Genomic DNA, 9894 nt, shown 5'->3' on the forward strand with positions numbered 1-9894 from the left:
TCTTTCGAAATACAATCTACACGCGAACCTTCAAAATTCCAAAGTGAAGGGATCAGGTGTTAAACGACACAAAATTTTGCAGGAACCAATTGAGATTTTAAAATTCAAGGAAACAGGAGAACTTCGAAAATAACAGAAACGTGAAACTTGAAATTTCGACAAGATACGAGTAGTACAAATTACAAAGTTAAAACGATTGCACGATTGATGGAAACTCAACACTTTTTGCATACTGATCGAAGGTACACAAGGGCGAAATTTTCAGCAGAAAATTCGCAAACATCGATACGGTGTTCCGTGGATTTTAAACGGAGAAACCGGCCTCGTAATTGCGTATAATGGAATCCGCGGGATCGTTTTACAGAAAGATCGGAAAAACTGTTTAAAATTCAAATGAATGCGGACGGTCGTGGCTACAGCAAACAGTGCAATAACCGGTGCTCACTTGACGATCGAGTTTCGGAAGCTTTATGTGCCAAGCAACGATGGCACTCCGCTTTAATTGCCTTACAATTGATTTCGTATTACTCCGAACCAGTTTGCTCGTCGTTGTTCCATCGTTGAACGTTAAACACTGCTCGAAAGGAGCATTTCGAAAAAATTGCGAAATCGAACATCGTTGTTCTCTTCGCGCGAACCAAACCACTTCAATGAAAAAGTTTTAAAAAAACTCTAACAAGTCGATGAAATAAATTGAAATTCGATCGACTGGTTATTACCATTAAACCGGTTATTACCATTAATAAATTCTTCATCTTTTTATCGAGGTACATTAATATTCCGGAATAATAGGTTCGATTTTAATATTTGAAAAATTTATGATAAATCTGGAGATAAAATTGCAAATATTTATTTCAATTTTTAATTTTGATATATTGGCACGAAAAATATTTCAATTTTTAGCTCTGAAGTGCATAATAATTATTCTACGCTCCTCGTCTCCCTACGTTTCTTTATTAATAAATGAAAATTCATTTGTTCCGACACATCGTCAATTTTTGCAACGTGCTAGTAATTTTAGATCGCACGTAAAATCGTTTCATCTCGACCCAGGTGCAGAATTAAAATATGGAAAATGAGGATGATGTATGTATTTTTGAAACTCGTGCACAAAATAAAGCTCTTCACTGTATCGGATGTTTTTAAATGTAATGTTCTTAAAAATAAAACGCGTAACGCTTTAACAACACAGTCTGGGTCAATCGTCATTTTCCCTATGGAAACCTGACTTGAACACGAGTGTACTTTCTCGCAAAGATTATTTATCGCGAAAGAATGCAGGATTCTTGACACACTTTGTTATTGTTTCGCGTATTAGTTGTGAAGGTAGTTTGAAGGTAAGAAATTTATCTAATCGTAGCATTAGAAAAATGTCATTGAATCATCTTCTAACGCCTTATTATCAGCTTAATCTCATTAGCTATCGCAAAGTTCCTATTTGAAATGAAATTAAAAACACATTCTTATACACAATAAATGAAATTGTAACAATAAAATCTAATAAGAATCGAAGAAAGAGTGTTGGAACATTGGAGTGTAGGACGCGTGTGTACAAGATCTCAAATCGGTTATTTGAAAAGCTACTTGACCACGATTGTCAATCGTTGCAACACAAGAAAAATTGATGAGTAACCATTAGATAAATGCTAGAGAAACACCTGGTTTACCGTCCTTCGCGCACCTGACAAAACATTCCAAGTAAATCGTACAATACAATCACAATGATCGCGTCAATATTTTCCAGCCAGTCGAAAGCGGTCAAAGGGTTGAAAATGTAGCAACGCGGTTTCTATGAAAACATTCGACGAGTCTCCATAAATATGGATTACCTTGTCCGTTCTTCGCGTAAAGTTCTCCCGTTGATACGAGGTTATCTCGGGGCCTGAAAAGTTTCGTTTAAAAGTATCCCAGCGTCAAAAGTTTGCATCTCGTTATACGGTGGCTTTTCCGCGAAAATGGTATCTCATTTCTTTGCATGGGAACGCGATCTTCGTTATTAGAAGCCACCCTTTGAACCACGAAGGTCGCGCAAGAAGGATCCTCTGTCCCGTGTGTTCAAATTTTAACCCTCTGAAGGTGGATACCCTTCACGAAATATAAAAAAAAATTTTCAACCAAAAATACTCTGAAGCTGAGTCCGCGACGGGGTTTCCTTTGATGTCTTTGAAACAACCGACAACAAACGGATCTCGCGTGCGACTCACAGATGTACACCGACGTAAATTTATTAACAGGCGGGAAAATTTATTCCCAATGCAACGCGTGATGTAAATTTTTAGCAGCGGGGACTAATTGAAACTGATTCAAAGATTCAAAAGCAAGATTACCCGAGGTCTTCTCGAAAATCATCCTCGGAGGAAGTTTTAGATAGCCGATTGAAGCGATTCATTTTTTTAATTCGTAATTTGGAAAGAATCTATGCAGAGGAAAGTTTGATTGGCAAGCAAGGTACGTGTTTGTGACACGTTTCACGGAACCGTCGTTCACACGCGAAAGGGAGACTTTGTGACGCGTGTATCGTCGCATAATACCGGCACAGCAGCGTTCTGCAGACAATACGTAATTACCGGGAATGTCGATCGATACCTGGCTGCTATGTAAACTAACCAACGATGACTGTTGAGCGATAACAATCGTTTCGAAACGTGCAATCTAAAACGAGTTTAAAAGCGACGGGACACCGGCTATTTACCCCCGATGCGGCAACCGAGTTTCATCCACCCCCCATGGCCACCCATTCCTCTTTTTTCCACTGCTACTCTTTTTTTTCTCTCTCTCTCTCTCTCCCTCCTTTTTTTTGCTCTCATTTCACCGTATCACGTCATGCAATTTTGAGCCGTGTAATTACACACGCAACGTATGCATAATGTTCGCGATGGAAAGGGATTCAACGCGGGACACGCGCGACGAGAAAAATGAACGGTTGTTTGGTTAATTTACCGTTGTTTAACTGCGTTGCCGGCGTTGCATTGCGTATGCGACAGAAAAAATAATGAAATCGCTTATGAAGCGTTTCATCGTTGCTGACGATTAACTCTTTTGATAGATATATTAAGTAGCAGCGAGATAGCGGTGGTAAATAATGAAGAAAGTTGTCGCGTTTTGATAAACGGTGCAGGAAATGGGAGGATAATTTCAATTTTCAATTTTGTTAACTGTTATAGCGTGAAATAATTTTCTACCCTCGCGCAGCCGCGTGTCGACCAGTTTAACGGGGTAAACTTTTAATCTAGCCTTCTTAAACAGTAAATCTACCCCGGAATGAAAGGATCCCCAAGCGACAAAGAGTTCGAGCTCACCATCCAACGACGATTATATTCATTCGGAGGTGCACGCGAATCGAGAACCGGATTTTAATCCGGGGTGACAGTGACGAGACGCTGACGCGAAGATCCGCACGAACAATTCGTGTCCCGTACCCTTCGAGACCATTGAAAACCCTTTGAAATTAGCATAATCGTCACTATGAACCGACACGAGTACCGTAAATGAATGAACACGATATTATACGTGTCATAGTAATAATGCTTTTAGCGAATCGATATTTTCTTCTATCATTCCTTTTTTCAATCCGTTTGCTTCTGTGAACCTCGCGTACGTGGAACGATTGTGCAATGTTAAAACGGTGGAAAATGCGAGCGACTGAGGGTAAAATTGTTTAGGGGAGGGTTTATTTTAAATAGGCAGAAAAGGAAATAAAAATGATCGCATACGATGACCGCAATTTGCGGCCTCCACTCTCGGAGGATCGATAGCCGAGAAACGATTATAGCGTAATCGTTCTAGTATAGTAAGTGGAGGTCCTTTTGTTTTTTTCTTCCACGTCGAATCGATGATTTTGCTCTACTTTTTCTGTACCGATCTCTATTGCCTACCGTGCAATTTTATATTTCCTCTGCTATTAGAAAATATATTTCAATAATCAAGGTTCGCTATGGTACACGAGTGGTTTAAAAATTCCAGATCCAAAGAGACAAATTGTTACGTTTGTCCCTGCTCTCCCCCTATCAGCAATAAGAATTAAATTCCGACCAAAGTAAAAAAGGGAGCGTAAGTGTGACACCAAACAATAAGGTGTCCTTTTCACGGTCCAGCCGGGAAGTGTCGCATAAAAAGCGGTGCAAATGCTCGATCCGCGAGCAATTACCATCGATACGAGGGTATACAGGATCGTTCAGTCGATCCAGATGGTGCCGGAACGAGGCTTAAGCCCGGGCTCGTGTGCCAGGGCACGCACACCCCTGCGAGATCGTAATTTCGACTTAGCCTCGATTTATCGTGCCGTGTACCATGAACGCGACCAGGACACCGCGTCTTTTATTCCTTTTTTTCCCGGCTTGGTAATAACGTCGAAGGTGCGCCGGTCACGTTCGTTATATCAATGCTCGTTCAATTCTTCAGCCTGAACTCTTCGTTACCTTTGCAGCCGCTTCTCATCCTTTTCTTCGTCTTCCTCGAATCGTCAAAGCTATTCGGACAGCTCGTGACAAGTACCCACGACGCTGGATCGACGCGAGCCACCCTTTTTGTGCATCCTCGACGACCGGTCTGGCCGGCTCTCCCTGAAGGGCAATCCGACTCTTACGGTACGGTTTCCTCTTTGCAAAATAAGGTCGCACAGGAAGTGAATCTCCTGTTCGACGAAGGTCGGAATCGGTCGGGATTAGAGGCGATGGGAAGCGGATCCGAGAGGACTGATGATTTTCGAGAAGTCGACCAGTAGAATGAACGGTTAGGGACTGTAAATGGACTAAAAGCGTCTCTGAAACGGACGAAAAGAATAACCGAATGGAACGATCAAAGAGACAGAAGCGAAGTAGTCGAGCTTCTGTTGTATACGGTGTACATTTTCCCACTGAAGATCTTAAAATGTTTACGTTATGTGCGTTTGAAAGCGTAAGGACACCAGGAGGAGGATTCAATTTTGCGTTCTGCCAGCGACACTCGCCTCGCCACTCCGAGGATGTCGCGTCATTTTGTACGTACGATCAAAGGACTTTCTTGCTATTTACTTGCGGCGGCGAAGGTAATGCAACTCTCATCGTAGCCTGTTCCCATTTTATCCGCATTAACGTGCCTCCCTGTGTGCCAATTATCACGCTTTCTGAAGATCAAACGTGGAGGGTTGCGTACGACTCGAAATATCATAATCATTCGACGTCGTTCTTGCCGCATGCTCGGCCGAACGATTAATATTAAACGATGAAAAACAGCTCGGGGCTCCTTTGAGCCCGAAACAGGGAAGCTTCTAACTTAGTCTTTCTCGAAAAAAAAAGCGCTTCCATTGTTCGTATTCGAATGCAGAGGGTTGCGAGTTCGGACTCTCGTGAATTCTTTTGTTGCTTTAGCGATTCCCTTTGTATCAAACTTGCCACTCGCGATGGGTTCAGTCAAAAAAGGGATAATGTACCCATAGGTCTTTGTTCAAATATTTATAATCTTCGATCGAGAAAAAATGAAGTGTGCGATGGATAGTGAATTTAATTTAATTAGGAAATATTAAAATCCTATTGGACTCTATAGAGTTCCCTAAGGTCACAATAAAAAACAGAGTCGAGTAATCCTCAAAATATCGCGGCATCGGCGAAATAAAGTTTCGTTTGTAGCTCGTTCGTTTGACAGAGCGGGATCGTTATGTTCGAGTCCCAGAAAAGTGGCCTCACTCGCAGGGAATGCGCCGTAAGGGTCGTTAAAGCATAGTTGACGTTCCTCTTAAAATTAATAGTACGTATCGTTAAAACCGGTATGCACCGACTGCGAAAGAACCGAGAGGAGTTCGATGTCTCGTTCCGCGACTAAATTTTACGATACCGCCCGTATCCGTGCCGGGTTACTGCGAAACGGTACCCCTTTCGCGCCTACGGCAAACAATAAGAACTGTTCCGCGAAACGATCTTACAATTAGATTCTAGCGAAGGGACGTTTCGTCCTAGCCAGATAACTTGGAGAACTTGGAACAAATGAAAGGTCTCCTCTGCGATTCCTTCTAGCGAAGTATTCCAGGAATGAGCAACCGCAGGTGGAAGGAAAGAAAACGAGTCCCTGATCCGATGCCGTGCCACCAGAACGAGGTTCTCGGTCGGTGGTCAACGAATGAACAATGACTTCCGGTGTCTCCAGTTCGCAATAAAAGGAAATCGAGCGAATGGACTGCGGATCAGCGGGAGACTGCGCTCATAAGGACACACGAGTTCATCAAGATTTGTTTGGGAAGTTTAAATGAAATCTTTTGAAATTCTTGATAATTTTGATAACGCCTCCAAAGAAGATTCACGGACGACACGAAAGTGTTCACACAGGCTAGAACTAAATCTAATCCGTAACACGGTTTCGACGATCTGATAAAAACGACCGACCACGAAGTTTTATCGCGTTAAAGTGGTCGACGCAGGTATTAGCCGGTCTCGAGAAGCAGATAACTGTAACTGGAAGCTCGTTAAGAACTCACTTAAATTCCACTTGCCGGAAACAAGGCGAGTTCGAGTGCGTTTCAGACGCTGCAGGCGGCGGTGGATGCCGCGGTTGTTTTACGAGCTGTTAAAACTAAAAGTCGCTTCCCAAGATCCGACCGTGCCATTCCGTCTGTCGATTTCCATACAACGAATGCAAACACGAACGCTCGCGTTCTTTGTTTCGAGGGAAGTTCTATAGAGAGGGTTGCGCGGCATGTATCATAGTAACTTCTCGCGGAAATTGTAGGGTGAAGTTTCGGTAGTTCCGAGGGTACGAAGTCTGAGTTGCTCGGGCTGCTCTTTACTTTTACGAATATCATTATGCTCGCGACTAACGCTTGTATGAAACGCGAGTTTACGGAGTTTATGTTCTTTGATCAGTATTCAACTTGTAGACGTCGCGTGATAAAATAGTGAAAAGGTTTTGCATGAAAAATATTCCCGCATTAGTATTTAATAAACTCGTGTGACGTTGCAGGGCTCTCTCCATGGTCCGCCATCCGAAAGGGTAAGATACCTCCTCTCTCTCTCTAATTGCTCTCAAACCAATTGCTATTATCGATTATTAATCGTAGCCTAAACCAATCTGCATTTGCAAACTCAAAATTCGATAAGCAAAAACAGTCCGAAAGAAGCGTCGATGTATGAATTATAATTCTGAAAAGGATGGGCACGATTTAGAATGTGATAACGAAGAGGAGAATGTAAAACACTGGTATCTCGCGAGCATAAAGGTCGTCGAATTAAGCTGGCTCTCGGATCTTGTTCGCGACACGGGTAATCGAGGTTCCAGTAGCAACCACTCATTTGATAATTTCCCAAATAGAGATCCGTCTGCGGAACGTAGTTAACGCTGACGCGAGTCTATAACGTGGTTTTAATTGCATACGAGCGCGAGCCGTGATCAAAGCGAGTTGCACACGCGGCCGCTTAATGTTAACGAGAGAAGTGGGGCCTGTTTAAACCCTTTGAAGGAAAAGTCAAATAGCAACGACCGCAGAAAGTTCCATCGGAAATTGCAAGACTTTCCTACGCGCCCTCTGTTAAATGCGTGAAGAAGCCACTTCCGGCTCGTTCCCATGCAAAACTGAATGCCGTTGTTGTCCGGCGAACAGCCATCCGCAAACTACCCTTAATCCCTTCCCGCGAGGCGAATTTGAAATACACTTTTACGAGGAAGGCGAGAGACGGTGCTGTATTTAACGAGGGCTTAATGTCACTATCGACAAACCGCGATGGGGAAATTTCAAGGGCGACATCCACCCTTCCAGCCTCCTACGCGACGCTACTCTATTTACACGACTTCACCCCATTCTCCACGGGCTGATTTCACCGGGAATCTCTGCAATTAAACGTGCAGCAATGGACCGAAAAGTAGCTTCTTTATTCCTATAAATTGCAAACATCCCTGCCATTACCGCTTTCACTTTTCTCCCAACAACTTTCGCCAAATGAGTTTAGCTTAATAGGATAATTTTTGTTCTTAATGGAAGAAAGCCTTCTGGGATAAAAATTGTAAAAGTTTCATATGGGAATAAGACATTGGATTTATTAGAAATAAAATTTTCTATGATTTTAAGATGATACTTGAGGTGTGAATTTCTACTTAATTAATCCTCGATTTCAATTACCTTTCGATACGCATATTCATGGAAAGCATTCCGCTACTGTTCAAGACTCCTGTAATTAACAACTAATCACGGTTTGGCAAGGCACGCAAATTGATATCGATGAAAATACAGAAGCCTAAGGAAACTAATCAACATACTCGGGATCGTTTCCCTTTCACCACTACTTTTCAACGTCACCAACATTCCAGGTGAGCACAATACGTATGCATCGTTCAATATACGCATGATTTACGAACAAACTGCTCTTTCGTTAGCTGTCCGACTAAATTCCCAATAATTCCTACACGTACCTATCTTGTCCCGATAAAAAAGACGCTTCGACGGTGCAAACAGACGGCGGAGGGAATTAGAAACGTGGAATTTTTCTCGTTCGCCATGATCGTTGGTCGAGTGTTGTAACCGCGCGGCGGCGGTATCGCGCATTCAACGCGGCCTTTTACGAGTATTTTCTTAACATTATGCAAAACGATTCCCGACGGAATTACCGAAGGCACTCGGATAATTCACGGGAGCTCGCCTCGGGGGTGCCGAGGATTCGTGTACTCGAATGGAAAGTCGTTTCGAGGGAAAGAAGAAAAAATAAAAAAGGAGAAAAATTCGCGTCACTCGGGGCGACCAGGCTACTACGGATAGTCCCTGTCCCAGTGTACCGAGGGCTGGCTGAAAAAAGCATTATGCGGAACCCCCGGTGGAATTGCTAGGGAAGATAGAGAAAGACAGAGGGAGAGAGAGAGAAACGGAGGGTTGATAGACGCGAAGAGAAGGAAGACGATAAGTATATGCGGCTATAGGTCGTAATAAACGAACGCGAGTCGATACGAAGGGAACTTTCTTTCTCTGCTCGTGTTTTTTCAACCGCGCCTCAACGTATCCTGTTATGTCTGCAGGAAGTTGCGTAAAAGTTATGTAATGCGTTTCGTGTCCGAGAGAAAGAGACTGGAGACGCGGAGATTTAAAAGCTGATGAAGCACCGTTCGGCTGCATACTTTTCGTTATCGAATAAACGGATGTTTAGTATCACGCTTTACGTTTGTTTGGATGGGAGGAATACATAAACGGATAGATGGTATAAAAGATAAAAGTACCGGCTCCATCGTCGTGATAGTATTCGAATAAAAATAAAGTTCATTATTTGCCATTTCTTTTGATCCATCCTTGAGTATATTGCGAGGGATTGAACGAAAAATTGAATTCGCGATATCGAAGAAAAATTTCGTACGATAGAAACGTGAAAGAGAATATTCTAACAAGTGGTACTGATAATAGAGTACAGTTACGTTTCGTTTCCAACAGACCTTCCTTCTTGACATTCTAGTGCTTCCCTCGACTTCCTCCAACCCTCGTATATTCAACTTTCAACCCAATGTATATACTTCCCCATATATATCCATTTAAAGATTAAAATGAGTCACCCTCTACTTACAAAACAATAAATCTACGAAAAACTATGTACTTTTTGCTGTAAAATTTATACAACTTTACGGTTGTGGAATTTTTAAAATTGATCCTTATACATGCTGCCATTTTGTACAAATTTCAGATGATAAATCGTTAAAATAATTTAACCCTTTGGGGACGGAATATTCTTAAATTTGCATACTCTATTGTTAATTTAAATTAAAGGAAGTAATAATTTCATCCTTACTGCATACATTATAAATCCTTACTGTCTACACTTTGGCTGTGTTTTGTATCAAGAATATAACACAGTATGTACGGGATTATAAATTACTATGCAATTATGTTTGGACACACATATGCGTCGATCGTCAGCAAAAGGTTAAAATAAATCTCTACTTACCGATATGACA

This window comes from Osmia lignaria, chromosome 5, assembly GCF_051020975.1.
Source record: "Osmia lignaria lignaria isolate PbOS001 chromosome 5, iyOsmLign1, whole genome shotgun sequence".
Lineage (NCBI taxonomy): Eukaryota > Metazoa > Arthropoda > Insecta > Hymenoptera > Megachilidae > Osmia > Osmia lignaria.